The 8,355-nt window shown below is 55.5% G+C and overlaps 1 long non-coding RNA gene across 1 annotated transcript; it reads right to left on the reverse strand.

Moving 5' to 3' along the window:
* Nucleotides 1-948: 948 nt before the first annotated feature.
* On the reverse strand, nt 949-6,610 carry LOC309832368. The gene is made up of 3 exons (XR_014297682.1): nt 6,430-6,610; nt 4,417-4,570; nt 949-1,309 (listed from the first exon to the last, which is right to left on the reverse strand). It is a non-coding gene; the product is annotated as an uncharacterized lncRNA (long non-coding RNA).
* Between the last annotated feature and the right edge of the window lie 1,745 nt (nt 6,611-8,355).

Below are 8,355 nucleotides of genomic sequence, written 5' to 3' on the forward strand. Positions count from 1 at the left end.
TTATAAAACTGATAATAAAATGATATATAACAAACTGTTGAGCCCAGGGGAGGGCTCTCACCTTTTATGTCATACATTTCCATGACATTTGGACTACTCTGCTTCCTCCTGCTCCTCTTTTTTTAAAATTACAAAAAAAATTTTTTTAATTTTTAGATTACAAGTATGACTTTCAAAATCAAGAAGAGAGGAAATGAATTTTGAACAAAATAAACAAACCAGTGCAGAAGTGATGGATTACTCACTAAACAGGACTGGACAACTGGCTCACCATTTGGAAAAAATAAAGTTAGATTCCTACCGAAATAAACCTCAGATGGCTTAAAGATTTAAATGTTGGAAGTTAAACCAGAAAAGAATCCTAATCCATATACAATTTTAGGATAGGCAATAATTTTCTAAGACAACGTCAAACGAACAGATTGATGAATATGACAACAAAAGTATGTCAGGTTTCTTTCCATCAAAACAAAATAAAGGTCAAACTGCTGCAAAAAAAAAAAAAAAAAAAAAAAAAAAACCAAGATAGCTACGTAACAAAGAATCAAGAGTTTCACTATATAAAGAGCTCTTACAAAAATTCCCACCCATAATTTTTTTTTTTTAACCAAAGCCAAGAATAGAGGGAATCTGACCACAGCGAAACCTGAGTTTCCTGGGGCAGGTTGGAGGTGGGGACGGCAAGGCTGAGCCAGAGGGTTCCTTCTGATGGGAACAGGGAGAGCTCAGTGGAGCAGCTCTGGGGCCAGGTTGGGTGCCCTCCATGTGGCAGGGGTTCCCTGCGCACCCTGGCATCCACAGTCCTATCTGGCACCAGCTTCTTCTCCAGCCCAGCCTGCCACACACCTGCCCCGCCCAGCACATCTAACATTTCCCCATTCCTTCACACACATCAGGCACTTCCCATTTCCATGACTTTTGCAAATGCTGGCGCCTTTGTCTGGATCATCCCTCTCTCATCTCTATCGGAAAAATACACCCAACGGCTCCCTGAAGTCTCAGCTCAATGTCCCCGGTCCTGCATAATTATCTTTGATCCACCCAGCCTCCCAGGGGTCTCGCTTCAGGCTCCTGCAGCACCAGCCCATCATTCCATCCACCTAATCGCGCTTTTCTGCTTACCTGTCCTGGTCCCCTGCTAGATGACAGGGGTCTCCCCGGGCTCCCGCTCCGCGACTCCGGGTCTGCCGTGGGGCAGGTGTTCAGCTAATACTGCACGAACAGATGAATCGTACCACGGGTACAGAGCAGAGCACTTGACCTGACACGCCCCACGCTAGGTTAGTTGAGCTTCAGGGTAAGTCATTTCCTAAAACAGAACAACTTTATTAACAAAAGGGACACAGACCCTTTGACTATTATGTAATTATACACAATTATATAACACATTAAAAATACATTGAAAGAGAGGTGCCTAGTTACAGTTAGAGCAAAAGAAAGACACCCACCAAGGGGCAGTGGTAGCTGAACGCACTTGAACTACTGAAAGCCATTGCTGAGTCCGACAATCATGGCTTCATACCAGATCTATGCCAGGCTCCCCCTTCCCCTTGAGATACCCATGGTCTCGGGGCAGGGTGGCCGAGGGGAGAGAAAGAGCTATGATAGTGACATGCCCAAGTTTTGTGGTGTCACAGGAAGGAAGTGCTGTCTGTGCGCGTGGGATGATTACAGCTCTCAGGGTAGACATGGGGGACCGTGTGACGCTCAAGGCCCCCAACAGTGTGCGTTATGGTAATGGTACTGGGACATGAGCTCACAAGGGCGGAGGTTTTTGTCTATTTGTCCACTGCTGAATGTCCAGCATCTGGAACACCATCTGGCGCAGACTAGACCTTCAGTAAATATCTGTTGACTGAATGACTGGAGATAGTCCCGGCACAGTGTCTGGAGATGGTGCCGAAGTCACCTCTGGGTCTCCCTCTGCTGAATCCTACTGAGTTAGATCACGGGGCTGTTTTCGCTGGAGGCTCAGCCTGCAGAGAACGCAGCTTGGAGGGAGCAGGGGGCAGGCTGGATCTGGGGCGGGGGAGCAGGGGGGAGGCGGAGGCACCTTCAGAGTTTGACAAGGAGGCTCGCAGGGGGCCCGGGTGCCTGCAGCTGGGGGCAAGGACCACAAAGGCAGGCGGGCAAAGGGAGGAAGGAGCTCAGAGGGGGCAGCTCCAGGGACTGGGCCTGGGCAACAGAAGCTGGCACGATGCTCTACCAGCCCCACGGCCCGGGCCCGGAGATAAAACACACAGAGAGGGCAGCAGGCTCTGAGGGACCAATAAAGAGGACTTGCCTCCAGGCTCTGAGCACGGTAACAAGAACTTGAACTCAGGGCTCAAAAAAATTAGGTTCATCCCGTTGGCGAGCGGCAGAGCCAGGACTCAACCTCATGTCTTTATAACCCGAGAGCCTGACCTTTTTTCACTCTGCTAAAAAAAAAGCAAGGCCACTGGCACAAGGCGAGCGTGGAGCCTGAGGCCAGAGCCAGGCTTTGGTCTGGGTCAGCATCGCACCAGACCTGGGGGCAGAGCCACGGGGTGTTCTGGGGACAGGGCCAGACCAGGGCTGGGGGTCGGAGTGGCTTTCTGGGCTCTGAGACAGTAACCCAGGGTTGATGCAGGGCCTGCTGGCGCTCCCACTCCGCCCTCCATCCCTGGCCCCGCCTGACCTTCCTCCCCGGGGGTGAGGAACAGAACGGAGTGGGCCTGGCCCTTATCCTGGAGGAGCTGCAGCTGCTCCTGCAGCCCCATCCCAGCACACAAAGGCGCCTTCTTTCCCAGCATGAGGTCTTGATTTCACGTTGCCCTGAGTCCAAAAGCTCCTCTGAAGGAAGTGGTTCCCTCCCAAGGGGTGTGTGTGTGTGTGCGCGCGCGCGCACGTGTGTGTGCGTGTGCGCGCGCGCGTGTGTGTGTTGGGTGTGAGGGAGCTGGGTCATCAGGGTGGTCAGACCCTCTCCCTCCTCCTAGGTGTGGCCTGGAACTTCTCAATATGCATCCTTTGTGTGTATGCACGTGCATATGTGTGTGCGCGGGCCTGTATGTGTGAACACGTTTGAGCACGTCTCTGCAGTGTCTGTACATGTGCCTGTGCATATTTCTGTATACACAGCACATGCCTGTCCATGTCTGCATGCCTATGGAGCTGTGTAACCAAGTCCGTAACCAAGTACTTTTGGGTGTGTGTGTGTGTGTTTCATGTGTGTCTACACAAGACACCTGGGAGCAGGCCCCCATCTCTGCTGCCCCTGGCCATGCCTCCCCAACCCTCACCTCCGCCCTGAACGTGTGCAAGCCTCCTCCCCACCCGCAAGCCCGCCTCTGCGTTTGTCTGGGAACCACCTGGCCCCTTTCAGCTCCAGGAGGAAGACAGGTTAGTTCAGCTTGGCTTGTCCCATACATACTTTCCCAAAGTTCCCTGGATCCCAGCCGAACTCTATAAAAAGGCTCTTGGGGAATAGCCGAACAGGAAGGTAGAGACCCTGCCGAGAGGCCTCAGGACCCCCGCGCCAAGCCCCAGGAGGAAATGGAAGCATCAGTCAACGGAGCTTCAGCCAGAGAGAGGGCCTCGAGTCCTGAGGCTGAGCCTAGACTGAGGACCCTCCACCCGCAGGGAGAGGGACACATCATCTCAGGGCAGCAGAGCTGGCAGGGACCCCAGGAATCCCACTGAGCACAGGGAAGGAGAGACCCAGAGAGGTGCACTGGGCCGTTCAGAAACTGAGTCCCTTCTGAGAATCCTGCTGCCCCCGGAGACCCTTCTGTGGATAAACTCTGGGCCCTCCCACCGTCAGGGAGGTGGGCACTGCTCCCGCTCTCTCTCGGCCTTGCAGGGAGGCTCCGTGGCCTGGCTGTGCTCTCTGCTCTTGGCCTGCAGAGAGCTCACAGCCGCCGGGCTCCAAGTCGGTCAGTGGGCGTTCGAGCAGCCCCCGCATCACAGGGCGGGGTTTACTCAGCACCCACTTGACTTGGGGTGCGGGGCCCTTGGGCTGCTTCCTCCCAGCCCCTCAGAGCACAGTGGGCGGGTGGGCTTTCTGCACTGCTCTCCCCCCACCGATACCCAGGCCCCATCTTCTATCGGCGCAGGGCTCTGGCTGGTGTCCTGGGTGTTGGGAGGAGGGGTGTCCAATGGGGGCAAGAAGGTCTGACCCCAAGTGAAGCCTGGGGCACAGGCGACAGCCACTCTCACTGTCAGTGCATGGGGACATGTTGCTGCTGCTGGGGGTGCCACAGCCACGCGGGAAGGGCAGCCCCACGGGCCCCCAGGGAGGAGGCCAGAGGTCTGCAGGGCTGACATCGCATCCTGCTGCCGAGAGCCAGCTGGGCTCCAGGAGCTTCCCCGCCGGTCCCCACTGACAGATCCTCCTCTTGCCCTCAGGAATCTTTTTCTAGATGGGGCGAGGGGCGGTATGGGATGCTTTGCTCTTACCTGTCCCATTGTGTCCAGGCAGGGGCTGCTTGTGAAAGTCAAAAGACAAGAGGAGATTCTTTTCTTTCCTTTCCTTTTCTTTTCTTTTCTTTTTTCTTTTCTTTCCTTTCCTTTTCTTTTCTTTTCTTTTTCTGCTCATTGTCATATCAAATCCCTGAGAAATGAGCACAGACCCGCTGACTGGCTTAGCACGAAAGGGAGGGGAGCCAGAGGGCGCAAAGAATAATCGAGAACCCCAAATCACAAGGTCAGATGTGAAGAACATTCCCCCCCATAGTCGAATGGGCAGAGACAGTGCCACTTTGGATGGAGGTCTTATCTCCCAACTCCTGCTGCTTACGAGGCTGGGGTGCCGGGGCCAGCGGAGCCAGGGGGCGGGCGGTGGACCATGGCTGCTCCCTGGGCCTGTTCGGGATGGTGGGCCGTGTACTGAGAGCACAGCTCCAACCCCCCCCCATACCCCAGTCCACGGTGGGGGGCTGCGTCTGCATCCCCTCCCTGAATGGAGGCTAATCATCTCCAACTTGTCTAGGGAAAGGAAGGAAGTGGCCACAGGAGCTCAGCTGGCGGGAACTCCTCACCAGGCCCCCCGCCCTCCAGCTGTCTCTCAGATGCACACGCACGCCAGGAGGACAAGTTGAGGGCCCTTTCCCTAGGGACACACAGCTTGCTTCCCGATGGGGAGACTTGACAAGGGACCGCTGTGAGAGTTGGAGGGTCTCCCAACTGTGGGCCCGGGGACTGGGCTTGGGGGCTTTCCTCAGCCCCCTATGATCCACCTGAGAGGCCTGCACATCCCCCCACCCCAGTCCCCCCGAAGGCATTCACTGGGGATTTGGCAGCCCCCCTGGCTCTTTGCCAGCCTGGAACGTTTGGGATCTGTGAATGGAAAAGCCTGGATCAGAGCTGGAGTGGGGATGGGGGAAGGGGTGGGCCGTGGGACCGGGATCTTGCTCTCCCGGTCGGGCCTCCTCTCGGTCAGAGCCAGGACTGAGGCTTAACACCTCTCCAGTCTCCTCTCATCACTGCCTGCAAGCTTGGCTTGGACCCCTCCCCCATCCTGCTCTCCTCCCCCACTCACACCTGCAAGGTGGCCGCAGGTGAGATCACTCACTCTTTCTAAGACCCTGAGGATTCTCAGGAACCTGCATGCGCTGGGGGATGGAGAAGGGTGAGGCCCAAGTATCAACACGACAGGCACACGCACCCAGCCAGGACCCTAGCTCCAGGGGCCCAGTGATGAGACGGAGGAGATTTCGCATGGCTGCTTCAGTCCAGGGGGTGGGAGTGGGTCCCATCAGATGTTGGCAGGTCCCCAGGGCCGCCCCATGTGCGACTGCAGTGCCTTCCTGGACATTCGGGGTGGGGGGAGCTCAGTCCTCCGGGGGCTGCTAGCTGCCAGCACGGCACCGACGTGAGCTCCGGAGCCTCTCCTCGTGTCCTGCTTCTGAGAGCCAGCTGAACACCCCAGTGGGGGACAGGATAGTCACCTCCCTTAAAACACATCCTGATTCTGCTTTCTCACATGTCACCTGGGGGCTGTATCGGGAGCCTGACAGCGCCCATGGCTCTGCCATCGCTCAGGTAGCAGACTTGTTCCCAGCGCCCTGGATCCAGCCTGTCGACAGACATTTGTCTGCCCCTGGAGTTTCTGAAAAATCTGAACTTATTGCATACACTTAAAAATCTGGGGATTCTATACAAATATCTGAATTTCCATCCTCTGTTGAAAAACAATCACGGTATCGGGCAACACAGAGCCCCATTTCCTCTATGGTACCAACTGGCTGCAGCTGGTAGCCGCTGCCCCTTAGTCAGGGCAAGAGGTTTCCAGTTGCCATTGGTCTTACGTTTAAGTCTTAAATCTTAAATTTATTGCCTTAACTCTGGCCTGTGTCACTCATGTATGTCACCTGCCTCACCCGGGAGGCATGCGAGTTTATGAACACTGCAATATATTGAATAAAAGGGCCGGCCCATGAGCCACTGAGGTCTCCCCAGAGGGACGCATACCTGTTTCTTAGTTCTCCTTGGGCATGGCCATTCAGGTCGGGACACATGCCCACAGCTCTCTGTTCCATCACTGTGAAAAGCACCCAGCACGGCTCTCTTCACCCAAGAGTCATCCTCCCAAAAAAGGATGGAGGCGGATGGGGCTTGACTTATTCTAGGTAAACCTTCGGCACAGCTTTAAAACTCCTTTCTACACTTTTGCCCACTTGCATTGATGTCAAACTTACTAGGAAGCCATTAGCCGAATCGCCCATCTTCCTCCCCTGAAAACTGCGGCACTTCCTCCCTCCCGTGCCCTCCCCCCTGTCATCGCCCACGTCTGCGCCCCGGCAGATGCTCCCCACACACAATCCATGCTGGCCGGCAGGAGCCTTGGATCCATTCAGTGTCTCACGTCCCTCTGCCTGGTGCTGGGTCAGGAGAGGGCAACGTCCGGCAGATTCGGTAGTTCTGTGGGTCAGTCCTGTCCCCCAACCAGACTCTGAGGCCCCCAGCAGCAGGGTGGTGCCTGATCTGATCTGTGTCCGGAGCACAGCCCAGCCTGCCGCACAGCAGGACGGGCCGGAAGTCCCCAGGCAGTGTCCTAGGGCCCCGTGCCTTTGGGAGGCCAGTTCACCAGCTCTCTGTCACAAGAGGGTCGAGCTGGCCGTGGGCTGGGGCCCTTTGAAGTGTGCCGGCTGCCCTTAGTCACAACGTGGGAGGGTTTGTGACGGGAACTCACTTGTCCCTGCAGAGACTTGGTCCCAGCTGCTCTTTCCTGTTTCCTCTGAACTCGGCTTCCAGGATGTGGCTGCCAGTGAGCCTTGGCTAGGGCACCCGCCGGCGGCTCCCAGCCACTGCTGCCTTGCACTCAGCTCCCCGCATCTGGTCTTCCTGTTGCCTGAGCTCCGGGTGGGACCACGACCCAAGCTGGCTCGTCCGCCAGGCCCATCTTCAGCCCACACTGCAGAGAGTCAGCCCACAGCCCCTGACGGAGGACCGTCCTGGGGGCCCCTTCCCACGGCGTGGGTGGTTTTGCATTCTGGTCCTTAACCCACATCGTGTGTCTCCCTCTGCCTGTGTCCTCCGAACGCGCGTCTTCCTGCCCTTGTTGGGTCCTTTCTCTAAAAATTCCTTCTCTATCGCTGGCAGCTTCACATCTGTCCTCTGGCTTCCTTCTTCTTTGCCCCAAATAGGACATGGCGTGGAGGAGAGAGAGGGCAGGACAGGCGGTTCTGACTTTTCCTCTGAAGTGAAAGGATGCCCTGGGGGTTTGGAGGCGGAAACTCGAGACAGGCCCCAAGTCCAGCACTTCTTTGAAGTCTGTTTTATCTCAGAAGTAGATGTCACTCTTCTATACTAGTGTATGGTTCATATTTATACAAAACCACGTTTGAATTAATATAAAAATACTTTAAGTGACTTGGTTTTTGCACTGAATCTGTGAATACAATGGATGCTCCAGGACAGGAGTCTGCAAGCTTTTTCTGTAAAGGGCCACAGAGCAAATATTTTCAGCTTTTCAGGCCACGTGGCTCTGGAACAGCCATTCAAGCCCGCTGTGTGGGGTGGAGCCAGCCCTGGACAGTACGTAAAGGAACGTGGCTGTGCTCTAAAAAAACCTCGTGGTCTCTGAAACCTGAATTTGGTATGCTTTTCATGGGTCGTGAAATAGTATTCTTTTGATTTTCCCATTATTAAAAAACATAAAAGCCCATTCTTGGCGTGTGGGCTGTACCAAACCAGGCGATGGGCTGTGTGCTCTAGGAAGACTGGGAGGGGCCTGCGCTTTTGGATTCAGACGCCCCTCTAGGTTGCTGTCCTTCCACTCAAGGTGCCACTGGAGGAGGTGACAACCACCTGGGCCTCGTCCTCGTCTGGGGAACACGTTTCGGATGAGATCATGGGCGTCGAGGCCTGGCACAGTGGGCCGCAGAGCAGGCAGCG

Source organism: Grampus griseus (genome assembly GCF_964374135.1).
Source record: "Grampus griseus genome assembly, chromosome: 14".
NCBI lineage: Eukaryota > Metazoa > Chordata > Mammalia > Artiodactyla > Delphinidae > Grampus > Grampus griseus.